Genomic DNA, 9347 nt, shown 5'->3' with positions numbered 1-9347 from the left:
AAGTATGAAGACCACAGCTATAAGCAGGCCGAAAAGCTAAGTTGGGAGAGCGTTAGACTGAAGATCTAAAGGTTCCTGGTTCAATCCCGGGTTTCGGCACAGTTGAGAGGTTCCTTGCTTCTAACAAAATAGGTCTTGGAATCAGCTGTAGTACTTTTTTCTCTATCAACATTTTTATCAACTGATCTACAAAATGATCAATTCAACATAGACTTTGCTTTCTGTCCTCCTTTTAAACTTTCTTCCACCTATCTTGCCTTCAGGTTTGACTATGAATGTTTCCCATTTCGTCCTTTTTTGTAAAGTAAACTCTTGTCTGCATCACATTCCACTTCCCCTTGAACACAAATGTCAGTAGTCAGATGACATTGCTTACCTACTCATGCCAAATATATCTGGGTAATATAGTGCTAGTCCATTCAGAGTTAAAAAAACAACTACCTAACCTGGATCCCAAAAATGCTATTTACCCATTGCACCAGTTAACTGGGGAATGATACAGGATTCCTTAAAACATATCTCTACCATATGAGGTTAAAAATCCAGGTCCTGCATCTATTTTGTTAAATGGTTCAAATTAAAGTATGAAGACCCCAGCTATCAGAAGGCCGAAATAGCTCAGTTGGGAGAACGTTAGACTGAAGATCTAAAGGTCCCTGGTTCAATCCCGGGTTTCGGCACAGTCGAGAGGTTCCTTGCTTCTAACAAAATAGGTCTTGGAATCAGCTGTAGTACTTTTTCTGTATTCATCAAATTTTTTCCAACTGATCTACAACACAATCAATTTAACATAGACTTTGCTTTCTGTCCTCCTTCTAGACTTGCTTCCACCTCTCTTGCCTTCAGGTTTTACTATGAATGTTTCCCATGTCATGCTTTTTTGTAAAGTAAACTCTGGTCTGCATTACCTTCCACTTCCCCTTGAACACAGATGTCAGTAGTCAGCTGACATTGCTTACCTACTCATGCATAATATATCTGGGTAATATAGTGCTAGCCCATTCAGAGTTAAAAAAACAACTACCTAACCTGGATCCCAAAAATGCTGTTTACCCATTGCACCAGTTAACTGGGGAATGATACAGGACTCCTTAAAACATATCTCTACCATATGAGGTTAAAAATCCAGGTCTTGCATCTATTTTGTTAAATGGTTCAAATTAAAGTATGAAGACCACAGATATCAGCAGGCCGAAATAGCTCATTTGGGAGAGTGTTAGACTGAAGATCTAAAGGTCCCTGGTTCAATCCCGGGTTTCGGCACTGTTGAGAGGTTCTTTGCTTCTAACAAAATACGTCTTGGAATCAGCTGTAGTCCTTTTACTGTATTCATCAAATTTTTTCCAACTGATCTACAACACAATCAATTTAACATAGACTTTGCTTTCTGTCCTCCTTCTAGACTTGCTTCCACCTCTCTTGCCTTCAGGTTTTACTATGAATGTTTCCCATGTCATGCTTTTTTGTAAAGTAAACTCTGGTCTGCATTACCTTCCACTTCCCCTTGAACACAGATGTCAGTGGTCAGATGACATTGCTTACCTACTCAGGCAAAATACGTCTGGGTAATATAGTGCTAGTCCATTCGGAGTTAAAAAAAAATGACCTAACTGGATCCCAAAAATAGTATTTACCCATTGCACCAGTTAACTGCTGAATGATACAGGACTCCTTAAAACATATCTCTAACCTATAAGGTCAAATATCCAGGTCATGCATATATTTTGTTAAATGGTTCAAATCAAAGTATGAAGACTACAGCTAGCAGGAGGCCGAAATAGCTCAGTTGGGAGAGCGTTAGACTGAAGATCTAAAGGTCCCTGGTTCAAACCCGGGTTTCGGCACTGTTGAGAGGTTCCTTGCTTCTCACAAAATAAGTCTTGGAATCAGCTGTAGTACTTTTTTCTCTATCAACATTTTTATCAACTGATCTACAAAATGATCAATTCAACATAGACTTTGCTTTCCGTCCTCCTTTTAAACTTTCTTCCACCTATCTTGCCTTCAGGTTTTACTATGAATGTTTCCCATTTCGTCCTTTTTTGTAAAGTAAACTCTTGTCTGCATCACATTCCACTTCCCCTTGAACACAGATGTCAGTAGTCAGATGACATTGCTTACCTACTCATGCCAAATATATCTGGGTAATATAGTGCTAGTCCATTCAGAGTTAAAAAAACAACTACCTAACCTGGATCCCCAAAATGCTATTTACCCATTGCACCAGTTAATTGCGGAATGATACAGGACTCCTTAAAACATATCTCTACCATATGAGGTTAAAAATCCAGGTCCTGCATCTATTTTGTTAAATGGTTTAAATTAAAGTATGAAGACCACAGCTATAAGCAGGCCGAAATAGCTCAGTTGGGAGAGCGTTAGACTGAAGATCTAAAGGTCCCTGTTTCAATCCCGGGTTTCGGCACAGTTGAGAGGTTCCTTGCTTCTAACAAAATAGGTCTTGGAATCAGCTGTAGTACTTTTTTCTCTATCAACATTTTTATCAACTGATCTACAAAATGATCAATTCAAGATAGACTTTGCTTTCTGTCCTCCTTTTAAACTTTCTTCCACCTATCTTGCCTTCAGGTTTGACTATGAATGTTTCCCATTTTGTCCTTTTTTGTAAAGTAAACTCTTGTCTGCATCACATTCCACTTCCGCTTGAACACAGATGTCAGTAGTCAGATGACATTGCTTACCTACTCATGCCAAATATATCTGGGTAATATAGTTCTAGTCCATTCAGAGTTAAAAAAACAACTACCTAACCTGGATCCCAAAAATGCTATTTACCAATTGCACCAGTTAACTGGGGAATGATACAGGACTCCTTAAAACATATCTCTACCATATGAGGTTAAAAATCCAGGTCCTGCATCTATTTTGTTAAATGGTTCAAATTAAAGTATGAAGACCCCAGATATCAGAAGGCAGAAATAGCTCAGTTGGGAGAGCCTTAGACTGAAGATCTAAAGGTCCCTGGTTCAATCCCGGGTTTCAGCACAGTTGAGAGGTTCCTTGCTTCTAACAAAATAGGTCTTGGAATCAGCTGTAGTACTTTTTCTCTATGCATCAATTTTTTTCTAACTGATCTACAACACAATCAATTTAACATAGACTTTGCTTTCTGTCCTCCTTCTAGACTTGCTTCCACCTCTCTTGCCTTCAGGTTTGACTATGAATGTTTCCCATGTCATGCTTTTTTGTAATGTAAACTCTGGTCTGCATTACCTTCCACTTCCCCTTGAACACAGATGTCAGTGGTCAGATGACATTGCTTACCTACTCAGGCAAAATACGTCTGGGTAATATAGTGCTAGTCCATACGGAGTTAAAAAAAAATGACCTAACCTGGATCCCAAAAATAGTATTTACCCATTGCACCAGTTAACTGCTGAATGATACAGGACTCCTTAAAACATATCTCTAACCTATAAGGTCAAATATCCAGGTCATGCATCTATTTTGTTAAATGGTTCAAATCAAAGTATGAAGTCTACAGCTAGCAGGAGGCAGAAATAGCTCAGTTGGTAGAGCGTTAGACTGTAGATCTAAAGGTCCCTGGTTTAATCCCGGGTTTCGGCACTGTTGAGAGGTTCCTTGCTTCTCACAAAATAAGTCTTGGAATCAGCTGTAGTACTTTTTTCTCTATCAACATTTTTATCAACTGATCCACAAAATGATCAATTCAACATAGACTTTGCTTTCTGTCCTCCTTTTAAACTGTCTTCCACCTATCTTGCCTTTAGGTTTGACTATGAATGTTTCCCATTTCATCCTTTATTGTAAAGTAAACTCTTGTCTGCATCACATTCCACTTCCCCTTGAACACAGATGTCAGTAGTCAGATGACATTGCTTACCTACTCATGCCAAATATATCTGGGTGTATGCTAGTCCATTCAGAGTTAAAAAAACAACTACCTAACCTGGATCCCAAAAATGCTATTTACCCATTGCACCAGTTAACTGGGGAATGATACAGGACTCCTTAAAACATATCTCTATCATATGAGGTTAAAAATCCAGGTCCTGCATCTATTTTGTTAAATGGTTCAAATTAAAGTATGAAGACCCCAGCTATCAGAAGGCTGAAATAACTCAGTTGGGAGAGAGTTAGACTGAAGATCTAAAGATCCCTGGTTCAATCCCGGGTTTTGGCACAGTTGAGAGGTTCCTTGCTTCTAACAAAATAGGTCTTGGAATCAGCTGTAGTACTTTTTCTCTATTCATCAAATTTTTTCCAACTGATCTACAACACAATCAATTTAACATAGACTTTGCTTTATGTCCTCCTTCTAAACTTGCTTCCACCTCTCTTACCTTCAGGTTTGACAATGAATATTTCCCATTTCATGCTTTTTTGTAAAGTAAACTCTTGTCTGCATTACCTTCCACTTCCCCTTGAACACAGATGTCAGTAGTCAGATGACATTGCTTACCTACTCATGCCAAATATATCTGGGTAATATAGTGCTAGTCCATTCACAGTTAAAAAAACAACTACCTAACCTGGATCCAAAAAATGCTATTTACCCATTGCACCAGTTAATTGCGGAATGATACAGGACTCCTTAAAACATATCTCTACCATATGAGGTTAAAAATCCAGGTCCTGCATCTATTTTGTTAAATGGTTTAAATTAAAGTATGAAGACCACAGCTGTAAGCAGGCCGAAATAGCTCAGTTGGGAGAGCGTCAGACTGAAGATCTAAAGGTCCATGGTTCAATCCTGGGTTTCGGCACAGTTGAGAGGTTCTTTGCTTCTAACAAAATAGGTCTTGGAATCAGCTGTAGTACTTTTTCTCTATTCATCAAATGTTTTCCAACTGATCTACAACACAATCAATTTAACATAGACTTTGCTTTTTGTCCTCCTTCTAAACTTGCTTCCACCTCTCTTACCTTCAGGTTTGACAATGAATATTTCCCGTTTCATGCTTTTTTGTAAAGTAAACTCTTGTCTGCATTACCTTCCACTTCCCCTTGAACACAGATGTCAGTGGTCAGATGACATTGCTTACCTACTCAGGCAAAATACGTCTGGGTAATATAGTGCTAGTCCATTCGGTTTAAAAAAAAAATGACCTAACCTGGATCCCAAAAATATTATTTACCCATTGCACCAGTTAACTGCTGAATGATACAGGACTCCTTAAAACATATCTCTACCATATGAGGTTAAAAATCCAGGTCCTGCATCTATTTTGTTAAATGGTTCAAATTAAAGTATGAAGACCCCAGCTATCAGGATGCCGAAATAGCTCAGTTGGGAGAGCGTTAGACTGAAGATCTAAAGGTCCCTGGTTCAATCCTGGTTTTCGGCAAAGTTGAGAGGTTCCTTGCTTCTAACAAAATAGATCTTAGAATCAGCTGTAGTACTTTCTCTCTATTCATCACATTTTTTCCAACTGATCTACAACACAAGCAATTTAACATAGACTTTGCTTTATGTCCTCCTTCTAAACTTGCTTCCACCTCTCTTACCTTCAGGTTTGACAATGAATATTTCCCATTTCATGCTTTTTTGTAAAGTAAACTCTTGTCTGCATTCCCTTCCACTTCCCCTTGAACACAGATGTCAGTAGTCAGATGACATTGCTTACCTACTCATGCCAAATATATCTGGGTAATATAGTGCTAGTCCATTCAGAGTTAAAAAAACAACTACCTAACTTGGATCCCAAAAATGCTATTTACCCATTGCAACAGTTAATTGCGGAATGATACAGGACTCCTTAAAACATATCTCTACCATATGAGGTTAAAAATCCAGGTCCTGCATCTATTTTGTTAAATGGTTTAAATTAAAGTATGAAGACCACAGATATAAATAGGCCAAAATAGTTCAGTTGGGAGAGCGTTAGACTGAAGATCTAAAGGTCCCTGGTTCGATCCCGGGTTTCGGCACAGTTGAGAGGTTCCTTGCTTCTAACAAAATAGGTCTTGGAATCAGCTGTAGTACTTTTTTCTCTATCAACATTTTTATCAACTGATCTACAAAATGATCAATTCAACATAGACTTTGCTTTCTGTCCTCCTTTTAACCTTTCTTCCACCTATCTTGCCTTCAGGTTTGACTATGAATGTTTCCCTTTTCGTCCTTTTTTGTAAAGTAAACTCTTGTCTGCATCACATTCCACTTCCCCTTGAACACAGATGTCATTAGTCAGATGACATTGCTTACCTACTCATGCCAAATATATCTGGGTAATATAGTGCTAGTCCATTCAGAGTTAAGAAAAACAAATACCTAACCTGGATCCCAAAAATGCTATTTACCCATTGTACCAGTTAACTGCGTATTGATACAGGACTCCTTAAAACATATCTCTACCATATGAGGTTAAAAATCCAGGTCCTGCATCTATATTGTTAAATGGTTCAAATTAAAGTATGAAGACCCCAGCTATCAGAAGGCCGAAATAGCTCAGTTGGGAGAGCGTTAGACTGAAGATCTAAAGGTCCCTGGTTCAATCCCGGGTTTCAGCACAGTTGAGAGGTTCCTTGCTTCTAACAAAATAGGTCTTAGAATCAGCTGTAGTACTTTTTCTCTATTCATCAAATGTTTTCCAACTGATCTACAACACAATCAATTTAACATAGACTTTGCTTTATGTCCTCCTTCTAAACTTCCTTCCACCTCTCTTACCTTCAGGTTTGACAATGAATATTTCCCATTTCATGCTTTTTTTGTAAAGTAAACTCTTGTCTGCATTACCTTCCACTTCTCCTTGAACACAGATGTCAGTAGTCAGATGACATTGCTTACCTACTCATGCCAAATACGTCTGGGTAATATAGTGCTAGTCCATTCAGAGTTGAAAAAACAACTATCTAACCTGGATCCCAAAAATGCTATTTACCCATTGCACCAGTTAACTGGGGAATGATAAAGGACTCCTTAAAACATATCTCTACCACATGAGGTTAAAAATCCAGGTCCTGCATCTATTTTGTTAAATGGTTCAAATTAAAGTATGAAGACCCCAGCTATCAGAAGGCAGATATAGCTCAGTTGGGAGAGCGTTAGACTGAAGATCTAAAGGTCCCTGGTTCAATCTCGGGTTTCGGCACAGTTGAGAGGTTCCTTGCTTCTAACAAAATAGGTCTTGGAATCAGCTGTAGTACTTTTTCTCTATTCATCACATTTTTTCCAACTTATCTACAACACAATCAATTTAACATAGACTTTGCTTTATGTCCTCCTTCTAAACTTGCTTCCACCTCTCTTACCTTCAGGTTTGACAATCAATATTTCCCATTTCATGCTTTTTTGTAAAGTAAACTCTTGTCTGCATTACCTTCCACTTCCCCTTGAACACAGATGTCAGTGGTCAGATGACATTGCTTACCTACTCAGGCAAAATACGTCTGGGTAATATAGTGCTAGTCCATTCGGAGTTAAAAAAAAAAATGACCTAACCTGGATCCCAAAAATATTATTTACCCATTGCACCAGTTAACTGCTGAATGATACAGGACTCCTTAAAACATATCTCTAACATATAAGGTCAAATATCCAGGTCATGCATCTATTTTGTTAAATAGTTCAAATCAAAGTATGAAGACTACAGCTAGTAGGAAGCCGAAATAGCTCAGTTGGGAGAGCGTTAGACTGAAGATCTAAAGGTCCCAGGTTCAAACCTGTGTTTTGGCACTGTTGAGAGGTTCCTTGCTTCTCACAAAATAAGTCTTGGAATCAGCTGTGGTACTTTTTTCTCTATCAACATTTTTATCAACTGATTTACAAAATGATCAATTCAACATAGACTTTGCTTTCTGTCCTCCTTTTAAACTTTCTTCCACCTATCTTGCCTTCAGGTTTGACTATGAATGTTTCCCATTTCGTCCTTTTTTGTAAAGTAAACTCTTGTCTGCATCACATTCCACTCCCCCTTGAACACAGATGTCAGTAGTCAGATGACATTGCTTACCTACTCATGCCAAATATATCTGGGTAATATAGTGCTAGTCCATTCAGAGTTAAAAAAATAACTACCTAACCTGGATCCCAAAAATTTTATTTACCCATTGCACCAGTTAACTGGGGAATGATACAGGACTCCTTCAAACATATCTCTACCATATGAGATTAAAAATCCAGGTCCTGCATCTATTTTGTTAAATGGTTCAAATTAAAGTATGAAGACCCCAGCTATCAGAAGGTCGAAATAGCTCAGTTGGGAGAGTGTTAGACTGAAAATCTAAAGGTCCCTGGTTCAATCCCGGGTTTCGGTATGTTGGGAGGTTCCTTGCTTCTAACAAAATAGGTCTTGGAATCAGCTGTAGTACTTTATCTCTATTCATCAATTTTTTTCCAACTGATCTACAACACAATCAATTTAACATAGACTTTGCTTTATGTCCTCCTTCTAAACTTGCTTCCACCTCTCTTACCTTCAGGTTTGACAATGAATATTTTCCATTACATGCTTTTTTGTAGAGTAAACTCTTGTCTGCATTAACTTCAACTTCCCCTTGAACACAGATGTCAGTAGTCAGATGACATTGCTTACCTACTCATGCCAAATATATCTGGGTAATATATTGCTAGTCCATTCAGAGTTAAAAAAAACAACTACCTAACCTGGATCCCAAAAATGCTATTTACCCATTGCACCAGTTAATTGTGGAATGATACAGGACTCCTTAAAACATATCTCTACCATATGAGGTTAAAAATCCAGGTCCTGCATCTATTTTGTTAAATGGTTTAAATTAAAGTATGAAGACGACAGCTATAAGCAGGCCGAAATAGCTCAGTTGGGAGAGCGTTAAACTGAAGATCTTAAGGTCACTGGTTCAATCCCGGGTTTCGGCACAGTTGAGAGGTTCCTTGCTTCTAACAAAATAGGTCTTGGAATCAGCTGTAGTACTTTTTTCTCTATCAACATTTTTATCAACTGATCTACAAAATGATCAATTCAACATAGACTTTGCTTTCTGTCCTCCTTTTTAACTTTCTTCCACCTATCTTGCCTTCAGGTTTGACTATGAATGTTTCCCATTTCGTCCTTCTTTGTAAAGTAAACTCTTGTCTGCATCACATTCCACTTCCCCTTGAACACAGATGTCAGTAGTCAGATGACATTGCTTACCTACTCATGCCAAATATATCTGGGTAATATAGTGCTAGTCCATTCAGAGTTAAAAAAAACAACTACCTAACCTGGATCCCAAAAATGCTATTTACCCATTGCACCAGTTAACTGGGGAATGATACAGGACTCCTTAAAACATATCTCTACCATATGAGGTTAAAAATCCAGGTCCTGCATCTATTTTGTTAAATGGTTCAAATTAAAGTATGAAGACCCCACCTATCAGAAGGCCGAAATAGC

At 38.2% G+C, this 9347-nt stretch overlaps 2 non-coding genes across 2 annotated transcripts; both read left to right on the top strand.

The window, feature by feature from the left end:
- The first annotated feature begins 1771 nt into the window (after window positions 1-1771).
- On the top strand, window positions 1772-1844 carry TRNAF-GAA (transfer RNA phenylalanine (anticodon GAA)). Its single transcript has one exon. It is a non-coding gene; the product is annotated as a tRNA-Phe (tRNA).
- A 1671-nt stretch (window positions 1845-3515) lies between these two features.
- On the top strand, window positions 3516-3588 carry TRNAY-GUA (transfer RNA tyrosine (anticodon GUA)). Its single transcript has one exon. It is a non-coding gene; the product is annotated as a tRNA-Tyr (tRNA).
- Window positions 3589-9347: the final 5759 nt, after the last annotated feature.

This window comes from Lissotriton vulgaris, chromosome 8 (assembly GCF_964263255.1).
Source record: "Lissotriton vulgaris chromosome 8, aLisVul1.2, whole genome shotgun sequence".
NCBI lineage: Eukaryota > Metazoa > Chordata > Amphibia > Caudata > Salamandridae > Lissotriton > Lissotriton vulgaris.
The sequence above is the reverse complement of the archived record's forward strand: the minus strand, read 5'-3'. Positions and strand labels throughout refer to the sequence as shown.